At 41.7% G+C, this 20,934-nt stretch overlaps 1 protein-coding gene across 1 annotated transcript in view; it reads left to right on the top strand.

Moving 5' to 3' along the window:
• Nucleotides 1-20,934, top strand: part of GRID1 (glutamate ionotropic receptor delta type subunit 1) — a 666,253-nt gene that overhangs the window by 611,574 nt on the left and 33,745 nt on the right. The window lies entirely within an intron of this gene.

Genomic DNA, 20,934 nt, shown 5'->3' on the forward strand with positions numbered 1-20,934 from the left:
GTAAAGAGGCACACCTTCTTTAGGCAGACACCCATTTTTGGCCGGAGAAGCAAAGGGGCTGGTCCTTATGGCTTTTCTAAGTTTCCAAAGGGTCAGGGAAGAGCAGACAGGTTAAGCCCAAGACATGGACCTCCCTCCTCCTGGGCTCAGAGGATGGTGGCGCAGAGGGGTCTCCCCACCCCAGGTGAGAACACTTGACAAAAGCAGACGCAGAAGACCAGGTGAGAGGTAGGTGGCGGAGGGAGACAGGGTTCAGGGGAGGGTGGGCACACTGCAAGATCTAGCTGTGGAGCAGAGGTGTGCTTGGGAGATGGTGATAAGGACAGCAAGCCCAGGATGGAGGCTGATTGGGAGGAGGAAGGGCAGAAAAAGGTTAATGCATTCTTCAGCAGTGGGTTAGACTTCACTCATTTATTACAGTGAGTTACCACAGTGACCCGAATTAATCATGATCATCCCGTTATACAGATGAGAATCAGAGCCGTGGGTCACACTCCTCGTTAATTTTGATGCCTGGGGTTCCAGACTGAGGGGTTTGGTATTTATCTGCCACATGCTGCAGAACCCTTGAAGGTCCATGAGGAGGAAGGTGGTGGGATGAAGGCAGGTGTCATCAGGATGTTGCTGGTGGTGGCACATTCTTCCCAATGACCCTCACATGCAGAGGCTACTATCTCTTGGTCATTAGTGAATGATGCAAGAAAGATGTGCACCATGGCCAGCACTACTGCCTCTCTGGGTAGACCAGCTGTCCAGCCTGTCTCACTCAGAATCTCTTGCCTTCTGTTCCCTGTTCAACCTACCCCACCACCTCTGCAGAACCTTCACACACATGCATTCACACACACGTACGCACATACATGCACACACCTGTCCAGCCTGCCTCAGTGTGTCCTACCTTTCCCTACCCATCAATTCTACCTCTGCGGAACCTTCTTACAGGCTCTCACACAAAGGCACTCGTGCACACGCTCCCACTACTCACACACACTAATGCACACACATATTCATGTACACACATACCCGTGTTCTACATCCCCAGCCATTTGGCCATCCCTTAGCTTTACTGCAGAGGGCAGTGGATATAAGGGGGCAGTCTGCAGAAAGCTTAGGGGCCACTAGGACCCACCACCTTGCTCTTCATGATGAGAAGAGTCCTCAGCAGTTTGCCAGCCCCTCTCAGGAGAGCCCCAAGTGGGTCCAAGGAGAGAGGCAGAGCCTGAGTCCTGCTTCAGAAGCAATAGGCCCTGGCCCCTGAAGGCAGTGCTTTGTGTGGTGTGGGAGCCCCCCAGGGCACATGTGCTCACAGGGCAGTTAGCTTGGAGTGGTTTCTCCCTGTCATTTAGCAAAGTTGAGCAGCAGAGAGTGTCTGGGCTCTGGGGCCTGGCACGTTTGGGTGTGAATCCCAGTCCCACAGCTCACCAATGACATAAAATTGAGCACACCACTCTTCCTGTTGGGAACCTCTCAGTGTTGAGAGAGGCCTGGGCAACTTCCTGTTCCGGGTTCCCTTTAGACACTTAAAACATTTAAAAGTACAAGTTATGGTAGATTTGGAATGTTTATATTTAACCAAGTGATATCTTGACAAAAATAATAGAATGCAACATAAATGTGCTATTCCCATGCTCACAAGGTTTATTAAAACCTCTTACATCCTCGTGCACAGAGAAATACGGCGCTCTCACCTTGAGCTGCTGGGTTTTCTTTCATCCCTGACAGTGGATCTTTGTGGCTATAGGTGACCTCATTTGGAGATAATGAGCACAAAGTTGATTTAAGACCTTTTATGAATATAAGGCTTGGTCCAAATGGCCTTGGAGTTTCCCTTCTCTGATTTCCTTGTCTCTCACAGAGAGCCAATACTCCCATCCAAACTGGATGCTTATGAAGATTCATTGCAACAAGGCTACAAAAAGAACTTAGAAAAGAAAAGATAGCAGCTTTTGACTTTATCAAACTTCTGTTCATTACAAGGGACTTGAAAGAAAATAAAAAGGCAAGCCACACACTACGAGTGGATGTTTACAATGCATGCAGTCAATATAGGATTCATATCCTGTATGGATGTTATATGAAGAACTTTTACAAATTAATAAGAAAAGCTCAATTTAATAGAAAAATGGGCTAAAGACTTGTACAGGACTTTCACAGAAGAGGTACCACATATGGCCGATAATCACATGAAGAGATGTTCAAAGTCATTAGTGTCTCCAGAAAAGGAAACTCAAGACCATAAAGATATATCACTCACTTTACCTCAATTAGACTTGCCCCAAATGAGAGGTGGTAGAAAGGATGGGAGTAACAGGGGGTTAATTGCTGGTGGTAGTGTACTCAGTACAGTCACTTTGGAAACAAGTTTGTCATTCTAGTAGAAAATGGAACACTTGCATACCCTGTGACTCAGCAATTCCACTCCTATACATCCACCCAAAACAAACTTCTGCAGCGCCTCAGAGATAAGAAAGACCATGGTAGCATTGCTTATAGAGCCAGGACCCTGGAAACAATCCAGATGAGCATTAACAAGTTAAAAAATAAGGCCTGTGGGGCTTCCCTGGTGGCCCAGTGGTTGAGAGTCTGCCTGCCGATGCAGGGGACATGGGTTCGTGCCCCGGTCTGGGAAGATCCCACATGCCACGGAGCGGCTGGGCCTGTGAGCCATGGCTGCTGAGCCTGCATGTCCAGAGCCTGTGCTCCGCAACGGGAGAGGCCACATCAGTGAGAGGCCCGTGTACCGCAAAAAAAATAAAAAAATAAGACCTGCATGAAATGAATGAACCACAGCTTGATGTAATACTATGGATGAATCTTAGCTGAATAATATTGAGTAAAAAAAAGAGCATTAAAGGCAATTTCATATAGGTCAACTAATAGAAAATAACATTCAACATAACACCCTTTTAAACACAGGCATACACACATCCAAGGTAATGATAAAATATAAGACTCAGGGTAAGGATTACTACAGATGGGAGAGACAGAGCAAGAGGAAGGAGAGAAGCATATTGTTGGCTCTAAGTCAGGGTCAGTGTTAGCTTTATAGTCACAGTCTTTCCTTTTTTTTTTTTTTTTTAATTTTTCATTTCTCATTAAAATAAATAATTAATAAGTTAATTTTAAAAGAGGGCCGTTCCTAGACAAAAGGACGGGTGTCCTGAACCAAGAGTTGTGATTAATCTCATTCTTTGCACCTACCTGCTCTTTCAAATAAATAATTCCAAGCCAGCCAGGCAGAGTTTGATTTAAGACCTTTAAGACACACCAGCCGCTTCTCTCCTTGCGGGTGCCCAGGTGCAGGCCTACTCCTGGTGTTCCTCAAGAAGGCCAACGCCACCAATAATGCCCTCTGGAGCCGGTAAATCTGGAAATGGGTCGTTAGAGAGATATCTCCCCATCTCCTGTTTACTCCTAGTCCATAGTTGGCACCTTAGAAATCATCACCCTCTGGTGATATTTAGGGTCTCACGCATGAATAAAACAATGTTAAAAAAATACGTGGTGGGGGCTTTCCTGGTGGCGCAGTGGTTGAGAGTTTGCCTGCCGATGCAGGGGACATGGGTTCGTGCCCCGGGCCGGGAAGATCCCACATGCCGCGGAGAGGCTAGGCCTGTGAGCCGTGGCCGCTGAGCCTGCACGTCCGGAGCCTGTGCTCCGCAGCGGGAGAGGCCACAGCAGTGAGAGGCCCGCGTACCGCAAAAAAAAAAAAAAAAAAAAATACATGGTGGAAGATGCAAATAAGGGGTTCTTTATAAATGCCTAAAGCTTCATGGTACAGAATCTAATCTTTTTCCAGTACAGAGGATGTGTTGCTTTTATGACACATTCATTTTATAAACCCCAAGCCAGCTTTGGGGTCACAAATCTCCCACTTGCACTTGGATCTTTAAGAAAAAAAACTGACTGTCAGCATTAGGCAAATGTTAAGGGTTTTATAACTGGTGTCATATAAGTGAGTTTATAGTACTGTCAGAAAGTGGAGTGCACTACATTTTTTACTGCAAGGAGAGCTCAGATCCCACTCTCTAACCTTCCTTCTGCATGTGCCTGTTTGGGTGGCTACTGTACTTACATGCTTATCTGAAACTCTTCCTGTCCCCTGCCCCCTCTGGAACTGCTCCTCAGCTCCCAGGTTTTGACTTCAAATACCTTATGAATCCCCAGCCTGAAGCACACCAGACTGGGGATGGCTGTGCCCTGAGTGAGGGCCATATCCTGAATCCAGAAACTGTAAGGAAAAATCCAGCATATTGGGAAATATGGACATGATCTTGATATTCAGGGAGGAGGGGCTTCTCCGAATCCCAGACAGAATCCGCGTGGGTGCAATGCAGGCCGCCTGGCAAAGGTGAGGACTGGGTGCCCCCAAGGGATATCAGAGGAAACCGCTTTAGCAAGAGGAGGATGCTCCAACTTCTAATTTCCAGTTACTCTTTGGTGACCCTGGCTCCATTTCCAGAGAGTGCTTGGTAGTGGAACAATGTCTAATTGCTGCTAAAGTCAAGGAGCTTGGTGTTGAAAGTAACCTCAGAGAGCTGGTATTTTTTTTTTTCCTTGTGCTGCAGCTTTTAATGACCTGAAACCAATTTAGGTGGGAAATTGCTTAGCAAGAGGTGATCACTTTTGCACAGTATCAGAACCAGAGAAAGGAATTATGTCATGGTTTCCCCCCCTGCTGTGACCTACTCCTTCATGCCAGCCATCACTCAGATAAAGAGGGGGCAGCCCTTTCTGGGCCCTGGCGAAGAAAGCAGAAAGGGATTTGGAAGCAGAGGGAAATTTATTTATTTATTAAAAGCCCACAGTGTGCAGTTTTTAGAGCAAACCTGCATGGTGCCCAGTAATTCTCAATAAATACTGAATTGTCCCTGAATGAATCATCTGTTTGTTGTCTGACTGAGCAGAAACACATAAATCAGGGGTGTAGTTGGTGTCATCAGTGAGTAGGTTACCCTCTGTGAATTCCTTGATGGGAGGAATGAGGTAAATAGCTTTATAGTCCCTTGTCTCTTGATACCCACCTCTTCGGAAAGAGGTCCTGCTGGTCCTTGGAGAGTAGAGAGAGGCTGCCTTCATTTCTCTCAGCCACCTGTACTTGTCAGGCGTGAGGCAGACTAGAGCAAGGGTCCACAAACTATGGTCCATGGGCTAAATCTGGCCCACCACCTGCTTTTACAAATAAAGTTTTATTGGAACACACACTCGGTCATTTACATACTGTCTGTGGCTGCTTTTCTGCTACTTCAGTAGAGTTGAGTAGTTGTGGCAGAGACCATGTGGTCTCCAAAGCCTAAAATATTTCTTACCCTGGCCCTTTGTAGAAAAAGTTTTGAGGATCCCTAGCCCAGAGCCATGGGTGCTCCAGGGATACTGTCCATTGGTCAATGCCATCTGATAACTTATAGACATATCCAGTAGCTTATCATCTAAGCTCTATAAAACTACCTACTAGAGTATATAAGCACATCTAGCAGGTAGTTCCTCCTCTGGCTTTATGTCATCTAATAGCATGTCGGCACATGCAGGGATACATTATCTAGCTCTATGCCATTACCTAAGTTCCATACCATCTAGTAGCATACAGGCTTTGTCCTTTCTTGTTCTTTTCAGGCCTACCTCTGATGGCCCACAGTCTTTGCCCTCACTACACTGGGACCCAGCCTCACTCCTGACCTGGCCTAATTCCCCCCGAAATCTACTATGTACCAGGCACTCTGCCAAATGATCTACATATATTGTTCTATTTATCCTAAACAGAACTACTTGATTATTATTGTCTCCATCATGTAGAAATGGGACTGACCTTCAGGGAGATTAAGTGGCTTGTTCAAGGTCACGTGGACGTGAGTAAGCCATGGCACAGTCATGTCTCACTTCAACCTTGCCTCTTCCCATGAGGTTACATCCCATTTCTATACCCAATGTGTCCGCACCCCCTTGCATACTGTTTACTTGTGCTTCTATTTCTCTTCCTCTTTTACACCAAAGTAGCAAGATATATGCCTTGCTCCCATGTTTAAAAGCCTTAGCTCTCTTTCCATGTGACATAGCAAAGGTTATTTAAGTCTGTGATTTTATCTTTTGATTTCCCAATTATTAAAAATATCGATTAGAGAAACTCGGATGCAGAATTGAGCTGGCAAGTGGTTCGAATTTGTATGCTAATAACTTTGTCACATGGAATCTGACTTTCATGTTGTTGGTAAGACTTTTTAAATTTTTCTTTAGCTTGATCAACTCTATGAAGTAACACCCAGCATAACCCGATTTCTGTACAGTGTCAGGGCTAACCCAGGCTGCCAATTTATTAAGTCTTTCCATAAATCAAACCTAATATTTAATAACATTGTCAAATAGAATACAGTTTAATAGTTTAAATGTCAATCTTCACAGCTCATTGGGCTCTTTGAATAAATAGAGAAGTAGCTTGTTCCAGACCCTGTGGCTGGAGATAGTATTTTTCAGATGGAAGTCACTTCGCAGGCAAGCAGTTGTAACAGAAGGTTGTTTTTTCCACTCAGTAAATATCGCTGAGGTCATAAAGTGTGAATGCAAATGCAGGAAGAAAACGGGCCCACAGATCTTATTTATTTCCACACTGATCTAATGCTTGCCCTGGCGCCAGATTGAGTGTGGGTATCACCAGTCAGCACCTGCCTTCATTCCTTGCCCTGGCTCTCTGCTCTGTGACAGGGGACACTCTCATGGTACACACTCCCTGTTGAGTGCCAGGAACCATACCTTGTGGCAGAAAAGGTGGTCCCCAGAAGGACTACAGTCTTCCATGGGAGGATCAGGAACTCTGATGCCCCACAGTGCCCTCCATTTGGAGGGAGCAAAGTGAGGAAGCATCCTGCTTCCATGGCATACTGGAAGTCCTTACTGAGGAGTGGGGAGAGACTTACATGGGATGGCGCTCCTTTATATCTTGGGGATGCTAGGTTCAGTGATCCGGAAGGTTTGGTCAAGTTGATGAAAGGGATCCTTTGATGCAGGTCTGACCCCCCCCCCCCCCACCCCGGAAAAGGACTGGTACAAACTAGGCAGCCCTGTGCGGTGGAAACCAACAGTGCTGTTCTCTGTAGCAGCAGTGGGCTTTGTAGGCATATGCTCCAAGACACATATTTTGTCCTTTTTCTGCTGCTAAGTCAGTGCACATTGGGGATTCTACACGCCTCCTTCCTTCTCAGACACTCACAGACGTTGGATAATCATTCATCTCTATTCTTTTTGTTTTTTTTTTTTTTGGCCACACTGAGCAGCTTGTGGGATCTTTCTTAGTTCCGACCAGGGATTGAACCTGGGTCCTCGGCAATGAAAGCATCGAGTCCTAATCACTGGGCCACCAGAGAATTCCCCATTCATCTCTGTTCTTTCATTCTTGCTCAAAAGGCACTATATCCTTTTTTTAAAAAAAATTTTATTGGAGTATAGTTGATTTAGTTGTTGTGTTAGTTTCAGATGTACAGCAAAGTGACTCAGTTATACATATATATCCACCTTTTTATAGATTCTTTTCCCATATAGGCCATTACAGAGTATTGAATAGAGTCTGTATGTTATACAGTAAGTCCTTATTAGTTATCTATTTTATATATAGTAGTATGTATATGTCAATCCCAGTCTCCCAATTTATCCCTCCCCCATCTTACCCCCAGTAACCATAACTTTGTTTTCTACATCTGTAACTCTGTATCTGTTTTATAGATAAGTTCGCTCGTACCCTTTTTTTTTAGATGCCACATATAAGTCATGCCATATGATATTTGTTTTTCTGTCTGACTTACTTCACTCAGTATGACAATCTCTAGATCCATCCATGTTGCTGCAAATAGCATTATTTCATTCTTTTTTAAGGCGGAGTAATATTCCATTGTATATATGTACCACATCTTCTTTATCCATTCCTCTGTTGATGGACATTTAGGCTGCTTCTTTGTCCTAGCTATTGTAAATAGTCAAAAGGCACTATATCCTTTTTGCAAGTTGGATGGTCTCTTCTCTTTATTCCTTCATTTATTCACTTATTCATCCATTCAATAAATGTAATTTGAATAGCTTCCTCCTAAGAGCTTGGATATGTGAAGTTAAGTTCCACTTTCAATCAGGTTTAATCTGTGGCTTTGGTCAAGAGAATTCACATCTCTGAGCTATCTGTGAGACTGAGACAAGCCTGCCCAGATGAGTTGAGTTTACCAGTGCAAAAATGGAAAGTGTCCAGTGCGGATTGCAGTACAAGGTTGACATTGAGTAGATGTCAGCAAAATGCCTTAGCACCTACTATATATTAGGAAAAGAACATAATAAAAATATAAAGACAAATAACACTTAGTCTTTTTATGAGGTAGAGTTGACAAACAATAAAATGCACTTATATTAAATGTTTATTTCATGGGTTTAGACTATTATGTACAACTGCGTAATCACCACCCAAAAGAAGATAGAGTCATCCCTCAGTATCTGAGGGGGATTGGTTCCAGGACACCGCAGATACCAAAATCCACAGATGCTCAAATTCCTTATATAAAATGGTGGAGTATTTGCATATAACCTATAAGCATCCTTCTGTGTACTTTAAATAATCATCAGTCATTATAAAATTACTTACAATACCTGGTACAATGTAAATGCTATGCAAATAGTTGTAAATACAATGTAAATGCCACACGAATCAGTGCCAGCATGCACGCAACCAATTCAGGTTTTTCTGTTTGGAATTTTCTGGAATTGTTTTTTATATTTTTCATCCACAGTTGGTTGAATTCTCGGTGCAGAACCCACAGATACAGAGGGCCAACTGTGTAGAACATTTCCATCACCTTGAAAAGTTTTCTCATGTCACTTTCTAGAAACGTCTCTCCCTAACCTCAAAAGCGACCACTTATGAATTTCTGGTACCACAGATTAAATTTACTGTTCTTGGAATTCATATAAATTGAATAATATAAAATATGTATATTTGTGTGTAGTTTCTTTCACCCAACAAATATTTATGAGATTTAACCATGAAGCTGTAGATATCAGTACTGAGTTCTTTCTTCTTTTTTTTTCCTTTGAGTAGTATTCCACTATATTAACAAACCTTAATTTGTTTGTCCATTCTCCAGTTGACATACGTTTCACTTGTTGCCAATTTAGAGCTATTATGAATAAGGCAGTATGATCATTTTTGTACAAAATTTTGTGGACATATGTTTCCATTTCTCTTTGCTAAATACGGTAGAGTGAATTTTCTGGGTCATAGGGCAGATGTATGTTTACCTCTGTAAAAAACCTCCTGACCACCTCCAATGTGATTATTCTATTTTACGATCCCACTAGTGATATCCTGCTTATGTGCTTGTAAATTCCAGTTGCTGGACATCCTAACCAACATTTAGTGTTGTCAGCATTTGGGACAGTAAACAATTAAGTGGCTGTGAGGTTATCTCATTGTTTTAACTTGCATTCCTTTGGTGGCTAATAATGTCCGGCACTTTAATGTGCTTATTGGGCATCCATGTTGCTTCCTTGGAGAGGGGTGTGCTCAAGTCCTTTTTAAATTTTTACTGGGCACTTCGTATTTTCATTGTTGATTTAGATGAGTTTTTAAAAATATATTCTGGATATAAGTCCTTGATCAAATGTAAGTGCTCCAGATATAATTCCCAGTCTGTAATTTGCCCATTCATTTTCTTAATGATGTCTTGTGGAGAGTAGAAAATTTTAATTTTGATAAAGCCCCATATATCAATTTTTCTTTTCTTTTGCGTTTAATAATTCTTGTGTCCTAAGAAAGTTTTGCCTACCTCAAAGTTCCAAGTTTTCTTCTAGAAGTTTTACATTTATGTCCACATTGCATTCTCAAATTAGTTTTTGTATATGGAATAAAAAAGTAGTCCAGATTCACTTTTTTTTCCCCACGTGTCTATCCAATTGACCTAGCACCATTTATTTAAAATAGTGTATTTAATTAACAAATGACTTGTATTTAATTAACTTGTATTTAATTAACAAATGACTAGGTGCTTTGATTGAAAATCAACTGGACATATATGTGTTGGTCTGTTTCTGGATTCTCTATTCCATTCCATTGATCTATATATCTATTCTTATGCCAATAAAAAAAGTCTTGATCACTACAGCTTTATAATAATTCCTTAAATCAGGTAGTGCTTTCAACTTTGTTCTTCTCTTACAAGATTATTTGGTCAATTCTAGAACTTTTGCACTTCCGTTTAAATTTTATAATCATCTTGTCAATTTCCTCAAGAAAGCTTGAGATTTTGATAGCTATTACATTGAATCTATAGATCATTTGGGGGAAAACTGATATCTTTACACTATTGAGTTTTTTAATACATGAACATAGTTGTTCCTTTTAAAACATCAACTTTTGATATTATTGATTTTCTCAATTGTTGTTATATCTTATTGATTTCAACTTTTTTGTTAATTTTTTCTTACTTCTATTTACTTTGGTTTCAATTTGCTCTTACCTCTTCTCGCTTCTTAATGTTGAAACTTAGATCATTGATTTTACTCCTGTTTTCTTTCCTAATATAAGTATTTAAAGCTATACGTTTCCCTCTAAGCACTGTTTTAGCTGAATTCCATGAATTTTTATATGTTGTGCTTTCATTATCATCAGCTCAAAATATAAAGCATCGGACTCAGTCTTTTTCTTCAGGTATCCCTACTGAGTTCTGGAGGACAACAAATGGCTGTGATTTAGTGTGGAAAAGGGTATGAGAACAGAAATTGGGGATTTATTCTGCTTAGTGAAGTTGAGGAAAGCTTCCGAAGGTAGTCCTGTCATGTACCTACATTTTACAATCCAAATGCCTCAATTCCTTTTCAGTTTTGAAGATACAAATGTGAGAATGTGAGAGAAAACTGACAAGCAGGAAATAAAATACACAGAAAACTAAAGGAAACCAGAGAGGCAGAAAAGACAGTGGAATGCCATGTGAACAAAACTTCATTTTTATTTCTACTAAATGTATAGTCTCCTCGTAGGAGAATGACGGCAGTGGTATTTTCCCTGTTTAACAATTGCTGTCTACAGAACCCCTTCTCTGGGTCTCAGGCTGAGTTCTGGCTGTCTTGACCCTGTAATATACCTGAGCCTTCTTCACATGCTTTAAATCTGTGGTCCAACCCAACTCCAAGGGTACTCAGGTTAAATAGCCCCCAATCCATGACAACGTTTAAAATAAGAGGTTTTGAGAGGAAATCTTAGGTTATACATTTATAATTTAAATGTGTATGTCATTTAAATAAATATATGTCACCATTTTTAAAAGTTTAGACTATTTCTAAAAATAAGCAGAAAAAAACCAGTTACGCATATTTTTTTCACCACCTAAATAAGGCTCTAGGAATTCTTGTGGGTATTTCTGGGGAGTCTTTTTTGAATCTCTGCAAATGTTTTACATAATTATGATGTTAGAGAAAATATGTTTTATCCTGTACTTTTTTAACACTGTTGTAAAACTTTAAAAATCATTTTAGTGGCTACTTAATATTTATCAAATAGATGTAAAATTAAACATTTCCTTCTTGATTGTCACTTGGGTCGATTCCAATTTTTCACAAATACAAATAACATTATAGTGAACATCTTCGTGCCTCATGGTTTTTCAGTTACTATATTTATTTCTTCAGGTCAAATTCTCAAAAGTGGAAATATGGTGTCAGAAAAGGATATAAACATTTAAAGCTCTCAACAAAATATTCCTGAGTACTGCCAAAAGCAGGGCTTTGAATAAATTACATTCTATCTTTGGGATCAAAAGAATACTCAGGCTTCAGTGTTTTTTCTTGTTTTTGTTTTTGCTTTTTCATTAAATCCTTGTGGATTTATCTTTAGAAGGAAAAACCTTTTAATAAATTGGTATTTTTCTACTTTTCTCAAATCCTTTATAGTGATTTTTAAAAATTTCTTTCTCTTTCTCTTTATGTAGGTACATATGAATTTTGACTTTATTTTGCTTTATTATTCTGGGGACTGGAGTGGAGAAGAAATCTCTTTCTTTTCAACTCACTTTTTCCTTGGCCTACATTAGGCAAAATTCATGAATTTTGGCAGTTTGAGGAAACTGAATAAGATCATGGTTAGACACCTACCTTTGTTTAATAATAAAATTGATGCACCTAACAACCCCTTCCTCAAATGTGTATTTATGCAATGATTTGATGTTTGAAATATATGGGGTTTTTATTCATTCATTCTTTCATTAGTCAACTCATTTACTAGTGGTGAGCTCAGTTAATATGTAAGAGTGGGCTTGATACTTTCCTGATAAAATTGAGTTAGACTTGGTATAAGGTCAAAGTGAAGGTGAAGGCTGGTTTGGGACAGGATGTTATTTCAAAAATAAAAGATTTGTGTTACTTTGCCCAGAGTTTTCCTTCCTTCCTTTGGGGCCTTGCATCAAAGTTTGGACAATCAGGAGGTTAATTTAATCGCAGTGTCTACTGTTAGAGAGCCCTCGATGGATCAGGGGTGGGGATAAGTTTCTTCCGTGCGTTAATTAGCTCAACTGTGCTTCTACACAACTCGTTTATTAATTAGGAAACTAGAGTTTAAGGAGGGCAAGGGACTTGCTGAAAATCAAGCTTGAGTCAATATCGGACCCAGGGTTTGAACTCAGTATTTTTCTCACTCCAGCACCTGTGTCATTACCTGGTGACACTGTGCAAAAATGGAAGAGATGCATGATCAAAATGAAGCCTCAGCTCCTGCTGCCACTTACCTAGTGTTTTCATCACAGGAAACCTGAGCAGTTCCTTCCCCTCTCCTCACCTTTATACACCTGGGTACGTGCTGCTTGGAAAACCTTCCTTTTCTTTGTTGGCCAGGATGATTCTTGATTATCTCTCCAACCTCAGCAGAAGCGTTCACTCTTCCCGACCCCCTGCTGGAGCTTCTAGTTTCTCAGGGCAGGGCCAGGGGCTCCCTTAACACCCTATGCATCCCAGAGTACAGATTCATCAGATGTCACCCCCATCCTCAGTGCCCTGCTCTGTCACATCCTGACTAGACTCTGAGCCTCCATAGGGTTGGGCCTGTCTCTTATTCATTTGTTTGTCCCCAGGGCCAAGAGCAGAGGTAGGCACAGGGCAATGAACATGGACATCCAAAACCTTTTATCCTTTCAAAAATCAAACAAAATAAATGTTCAGTGAGTAAGAAATGAGAGTATTCAGAAATGCATCCACGTGCATCTTTCTTCAAGAAGAATGAGCAGGATTGCTGGAATCTAGTTGCAGAGGGGGCAAGAAGGGATGAGGAAGGGTGGGGAGGGCAGGGGGCTTAGTCAGTGTCCTGGAGCAGGTTTCCATGCAGTTGGCTACATTGGCCCCTTCATAATGCCCTACAGCTTAATTTTGTTTGATGATGATTGGTTTGGGATAATATAGTGCTAAGGTCAAGGAAGGCCCCCACTGTGCCTCCCTTATTAAATTACTTTGCTTTGGGTTTTGAGCATTGCCAAGCAAATCTTGTTATGAATTCTTCAATTACTTTCTTTTGCGATTTTTATAATTTGGTAGGGTAAGCTTTGGAATCAAACCAACATCTGTGCCATCATGCTAACTTTGATTCCTTTTTTTTTTAACATCTTTATTGGAGTATAATTGCTTTACAATGGTGTGTTAGTTTCTGCTTTATAACAAAGTGAATCAGTTGTACATATACATATGTCCCCATATCTCTTCCCTCTTGCGTCTCCCTCCCTCCCACCCTCCCTATCCCACCCCTCTAGGTGGTCACAAAGCACCAAGCTGATCTCCCTGTGCTATGCGGCTGCTTCCCACTAGCTATCTACCTTATGTTTGGCAGTGTATATATGTCCATGCCACTCTCTCATTTTATCCCAGCTTACCCTTCCCCCTCCCCATATCCTCAAGTCCATTCTCTAGTAGGTCTGTGTCTTTATTCCCGTCTTACCCCTAGGTTCTTCGTGACCTTTTTTTTTTTTTCCTTAAATTCCATATATATGTGTTAGCGTACGGTATTTGTTTTTCTCTTTCTGACTCCTCATTTGAAGCGTGGGAGGACGTTCACTTCCGTTAAATCTGATTTTATTCTTCAGATTTCCTCTGCCCCATAATTTGCTTTTTAGCCAAGTCTGATACACCTCACCTAATGCTGTCTATAATTGTGGGCTGATTCCATTCTATTTGTTCCACTATTATGGCTTTAGGTTTTATGACTTAAGTTTTTGTATTTTGAACTGAATTGTTTTGTTCTTTGATTACATTAAAATCAAGAAGCAGTAGCTGGTGAGAACAATTTTGATTTTTTGTGTCAGTCAGATCGTTGGCAGTTTTTGTTTAGCTTATTTTTATTTCCATTTTGTTGGTATAATGTTGTTTGTCCAGGAACAACAAGCAGGGAGAAAGAGGGGAAGGAAAATAACATTTATTAAGAAATTATTATGCGTGCTATTGTGTTCATACACTTTATCTTTACCATTGAGGGCATTTTGTAATATTTCCATTTTGAAAATAAGGAATGTAAAACTCAGAGTGGTTAAACAATTTGCCTGAAGATTATTGCACTCTTTCTACCATCCGTGTGTTTATTATTATTACTATCACCATCATCATTGTCATCATCAATAAGAAAATATTTGTGACTGACAAGGGATTAAGATCCAAAATACACAAACAGCTCATACAACTCAATATTTAAAGAACAAACAACCCAATCAAAAAATGGGCAGATCTAAATAGACATTTTTCCAAAGAAGACATGCAGATAGCCAATAGGCACATGAAAAGATGCTTAACATCGCTGATTATTAGAGAAATGCTAATCAAAACAATGAGATATCACCTCACAGCTGTCAAAATGGCCATCATCAAAAAGTCTGCAAGTGAGAAATATTGAAGAGGATGAAGAGAAAAAGGAACCCTTGAACACTGTTGGTGGGAATGTAAATTGGTGCAGTCACTATGGAAAACAGTATGCATGTTTCTTAAAAACTAAAATTGGCACTACCATATGATCCAGAAATTTCACCCCTGAGTATATACCCAGAAAAAGCAAAAACTCTAAGCTGAAAAGATGCATGCACCCCAGTGTTCATAGCAGCAGTATTTACACTGGTCAAGACATGGAATCAACCTGAGCCCATCAACAGATGACTGTTTAAGACGATGTGAGAGATATATATATATATAATGGAATATTACTCTGCTATAAAAAAGAATGAAATATTGCCACTTGTAGCAACATGGAGGGACCTAGAGAATATTACACTTAGTGAAACAAGTCAGAGAGAGACAAGTACTGTATGATATCACTTATATGTGGTATGTAAAAAACAATACAAATGAATGTATATACAAAACAGAAACAGAGTCACAGACAGAAACAAACATATGATTGCTAAAGGGGAGAGGGAGTCAGGGAGGGACAAATTAAGAGTATGGGATTAACAGATACAAACTACTATACATAAAATACATAAGCAGCAAGGATTTACTGTATAGCACAGGGAATTATACCCAATAACTTGTAGTAACCTATAATGGAACATAATCTTCAAAAACCAAACAAAAAACCAAGTCACTGTGCTGTACACCCCAAACTAACATGATATTGCAAATCAACTATACCTCTATTTTATTTTTTTTTTATTTTTTTTTTTTGCGGTACATGGGCCTCTCACTGTTGTGGCCTCTCCCGTTGCGGAGCACAGGCTCCGGACCCGCAGGCTCAACGACCATGGCTCATGGGGCCAGCCACTCCGCGGCATGTGGGATCTTCCCGGACTGGGGCACGAACCCGTGTCCCCTGCATTGGCAGGCGGACTCTCAACCACTGCACCACCAGGGAAGCCCTACCTCAATTTTAAAAACAACAACAAAAAAACCTATTTGGATATAAGTAGTTGTTTCCACTGGAATGGGAACCTCTAATAAATAGTCCCTTTACTCTCCAACATAGAGGTATTAAGATTGGCTTTGAACCCCACATTTAAAATTTTTACCGTGTGTGTGTGTAAAACACACACACACCAACAGGTGGACAAAGGCAGAGAAGCAGAGAGAGAGAGAAATGAGAGGTGGATTAACTCAAATCAGGAAGAGTCATTAGAACAGTAAGAGCTCAGAAAAGCATGCCTCCTAAGGGTCAGATAAAGGAAGCAGGAATGGTGAGGAGCCTGGTAAAGAAACTGCTCAGCAGTGAAATTTGGTATTTCTAATATTTTAAGAATCTTCACGTTGAAAGGTTTTGGACGTATCCGTGCAGCTCGGATCTCAGACCTCAGTCGGTTATGTCAGGAAGTGATGAGCAGGCATCGCTCCACTTTCTAGTGAGTATTCAGCAGCCCTGGACCATGAGGTGGGCTTCTATCAGGGCCGTGACCCTGCAGGCCCCCTAGTGGCGCATCTTGCAGATTCTTTGACTTTACAGAGCTGTACAGCCTGACAGGTAGAGCTCAGAACTCGTTCTGTGAGGGAATGGGAGTCCATCTGGATCAGGACATGACCTCTTTCGTGGCTTCTCAAAGAGTGAAAGGCTATTGTGAGAGCTCTTTCTCTCTCTCTCAAGGCTGACATTTTAGCAAAGGCCATAAAGGGATCCTTAGCTACAAATAAGATTAGAAAATGAGGCTCTTCAACATAAGCCCCGCAGGGATGGTCTCTGAACACATTAAGGGATAGTCTTTAATATGAATCGTGATCACATGCAACTTTACTGCTTCTTTCTCTTTCCTGCATAGTCCAGGTTGCCAGTTTCCAACAACCCTTTATGGCTAAAGAAACACTGAGAGGATGTGTCTGCAGATGGCAAAGCTACACTGGCCTCAGGGTGTAGTTTCGTGAGTCTCACTTGAACTTTGTCTTAATGGAGTCAAGTGCTCCGTTAAGGCCACATAGTGTAGTGACTAAAGTGTGGGATTTGAGTTAACAAGAATTGAGTTTGAGAAACAGACTCACAGACTTAGAGAATGAACTTATGGTTACCAGGGAGGTGGGAGCAGGGGCAGGGGGAAGGGATAGTTAGGGAGTTGGGGATTGACATGCTATATTTAAAATGGATAACCAAGAAGGACCTACTATATAGCACAGAGAACTCTGCTCAATATTATGTAATAACCTAAATGGGAAAAGAATTTGAAAAAAAAATAGATACATGTACATGTATAACTGAATCACTTTGCTGTACACCTGAAACTAACACAACATTGTTAATCAACTATACTCCAATATAAAATAAAAAGTTAAAAAAAAAGAATTGGGTTTGATTCTTGTACCCATCTTGTGCCAGAGGTGAGATCTTGGGCAAGGCTGATTCACTTTGTTGTACAACAGAAACTAACACAGCATTGTGAAGCAATTATACTCCGATGAAGATGTATTTAAAAAAAAAAAAACTTACTCCTAAACAAAGTTATCTCATCTGAAAAATAAGAATAATAATACCAGGTCTTCTCAGATTTATTGTAGAGTAGAGGTGATGTGAATGGATGAATGCAATGCCTTGTAGAGTGTATTTTAACACAGTAGTTCCCCAGGGGTGGTCTTTGGACCAGTAGCATCAGCATCATCCAGGAACATGTTAGAAATGAAACTTATGGGCCCTACTTTAGACCTAATGAATCAGAAGCTGGAGGAGGGAAGTTGGGGAGAGGTTAATCATCTGTATTTGAACGTGCCCTCCAGGGGGTACTCATTCCCTCTCAAGTTTGAGAACATATGCTTGAATGAATAGTGCTTATTGGTATGATTGTTGTTTTAATAGTATCAGTATTTGATTTATTCCTGAATCTTAGGAAGTGACTCTTAGCCAGAGACCAAAGGTTACCATTGATACTATCCATGAAATCAGGCTCTGGAGGAGAGCACAGGATGGAAAAGAGTGGAAGGCAGACTTGGAGGGGCAAACAGGACATAGCCAGCCCAGCGTGCTTTGATTCAAGTCCTCAGGCTTCTCAGATTCTCGTATTCAGCCCTTCAGTTCTGCATTCGTCACTTTATACATATTTATTCAGCACCAACTGTATGCCAGACATCATGCTAGGGCGGTGAAAAGGACACGCATGGCCAAGGGGCTCACATCCTTCCATGTGTGCGCAGGCGTGTGTGTGTGTGTGTGTGTGTGTGCACGCACTTGTGCACGCGTGCTGGGAGTATCTGCGAAGCCCTATCCCTGTGCTTCTTCATGGAATGTTTGACCCCATGGATGCCTGTCCTCTGTGATTCCTGGGTTCATGTATTCTTAGGTTGTTTCCCTTTCCTACATGGGTATTTCTCATTCCGTATTCTTGTCTCTTCCGAATCTATCTTGTATATAAGCAAACCAAATTACCCTTTTTTGAGATCATTCTTAATCTTTCCCATGGAATAACTCAGATTAGATTGTTGTTTATCATGGTCTTTGGACAATTTAAAGTTTTGACAAATCATTGAAAATCAATGTGTCCCTTTGCCCTGCTGAGAAGGTTGTTTGTGGCCCCTAGCTTTGCTGACGGTATACAGTTTCAGACTTTTGAGGAAGGAGCCATTGATTCTTCCAAATTAGGGCTTTTCTTTTTTCCATTGTACCAAACCAGCTTCTTCTCCCTTGGAGATGTGAGAAAGCTTCTCCCACTGAGACAATACTTGGTTCACTAAATAAGATTCTTTCTCCCCAGAGTGCCAGAGGCTCTAAAAGGGAAAGCAGCTATGAAGCCTCCATAAGGTCAGGTGCTGGAGGCAGACATCATTAGCAAAGCTTGTCCAGAATCTGTCAGTGTGACAACAGCCAGCTGCTCAGGGAGCTCTGTGTGGCTCTTCGGGGCTACTGATGTTGAACTTTTGATGTGGGAGAAGGAAAGGCCATTTGCAGTCAAGGAGACCTGGGGAGACATTCAAGCTCTGATGGAATAGCTGCTTCTGGTGTCTTGGGCAAAGTCCTTTTTGCGTCTCCATTTCCTTGGAAAATGGACAGAGTTTGTACTGTGGAAGTTCAGCCTGAACTTTGTAATAGGAGAATGGATGGGAAAGCACCAAGTAGAATGACATTCAGGAAGAAGATGTAAAGTGTGACTTTCCTTTAATGGTTGTTTTCAATAGCCCTGGTCTCAACCCTATGCTATTCCCTCCTCCATTTGCTGCCCCAACTCAAGATCCTAGAGCTGTAATACTCTTTTCCTTCCTAAACCTACTCTGAAGAGGAGATCAGAAATTCATGGACAGAGAGGTCTCTATCATTGAATCCCAACTTTAGCACACATCAGGGGCACCTGGAGAGATTATTAAGACAGATTGCTGGGCTCCACTTCCAGGGTCTTCTTTTCACTGGGTCTGGAATAGAGCCTGAGAATTTATATTTCTCCAGTGATGCTGAGGCTGCTGGTCTAGGGAACATTCTTTGAGAACAACTGGTCTATATTATAAACTTGGAGGATGTTAAAGCTGGAGAAGATCTTAAGAACTGTCTGCGCTCATCTTCCATTTTTACTAATCAGTAGTGAGTCGGTAACTGGGCCAAGACTGTGACCCCGTCTAACAGACTTTCTAAATTACCAGGCTGGATGAATGAGGACAATTTCAAGTGTTATTTACCCCAAGGCAACTGCATTTCAATTAGGATCTGAACTTAAAGCTATAAGGATGATGCTGGTGATGTTTATCATGATCATAAGGATAGTATCTTATTGTTTGAGTTCCTTCAATGCATCAGACACTTTCTGTGTTGTCTCTTCCTGTGATAAGCCTAAGCGGTGGGCGGGGCTCGCTACTCCTGTCTTCTAGAAGAGGTTACTCAGGCTCAGAGGGTTCAGGTGGCTGGCTAAGGACACTAGGGGAAGACCTAGTCTCCCCGTCTCCAGGCCCTTGCTCTCACCCACATACCATGCCATACTTTCTATGAAATGAAGTTGAACATTCTGTAAAGGAAATTAAGGAATCAAAGAGAAGGTAATGGCATTGGTGGCCTGAAAACTAATTGCCACTCCTCACCACTTGCTCTGCTTCTCACTGTTGACTCTGTTCCTCTGGGACACAGGAGTACCAGGATATAGGGCAGGTAATCACTTGCAGAAATAGTTTTGCAGACCTACTGCCTGGCCGTCAGGAACTGTTCTCTGCTGCTGTAGCCTTGGGGTGTCTCTATCATCTCTGTCCTCTTGCCCAGGTAATGGGCGACCTCCCTGTGACCAACGACCATGACAAAACTTCAGGGCTCAGGCCTGTGCTCGTGACCATACACACACGCACGCACACACACACACACACACACACACACACACACGACATCCCCCTACCAGATGTTTTTGTACCCTGTGGACGCTTCAGGAAAGCAGCTGTTGCACTAACCGTGGGAGAGCCCAGCTGCCGTCCCCCCTCCCACTGAGCCCCCCTGGCTTTGCTTGCTTGTGCTGGTCCAGGGGCTGATCCAGGTGAAGGGTCATTCTCTTTCGCTCCTCGCTTGGCAGGTTTCCTTACAGCCTCCTGAGGAGGCCATGTGAACACTTCCGAGGGTCCTGTTGATTGTCTGCCTTACATTTTCACATCATTTTGGAGGTCTCTTTCTACTGTTCTGAGGGACCGAAGAGATATAGGCAGGCTCCTTCTTTCCAGCTGAAGGTCTCCTTTTCCTGAACCTCGTGTGGTCTCCAGGTGCTTCATACCTCAGTTCACCTCTCTTCTGCTTCCCTGGGGGATGTGGTGGCACACTCACACTCACACGTGCACACACACACACTTCCACACATGCATACATTCATGCACACACATCCTCATGGGCACACGCGTACACACACTCACACACAAATGCCCCACACACACAGCATGTTGCTGACTTGGTCAAGGTGGAGGAATGGTTGGCAAGAGGGGAGTGGGTGGGAGGAAAGTTGTTTCAATGACAGCTGAGGTATTGATCTTCTGAACTGAGCTGGGGAATGCCAGACAGAGAAGAAGGAACTTGTGTTGGGTCCTCACTGTGTG

Source organism: Delphinus delphis, chromosome 16 (genome assembly GCF_949987515.2).
Source record: "Delphinus delphis chromosome 16, mDelDel1.2, whole genome shotgun sequence".
NCBI classification, from domain to species: domain Eukaryota; kingdom Metazoa; phylum Chordata; class Mammalia; order Artiodactyla; family Delphinidae; genus Delphinus; species Delphinus delphis.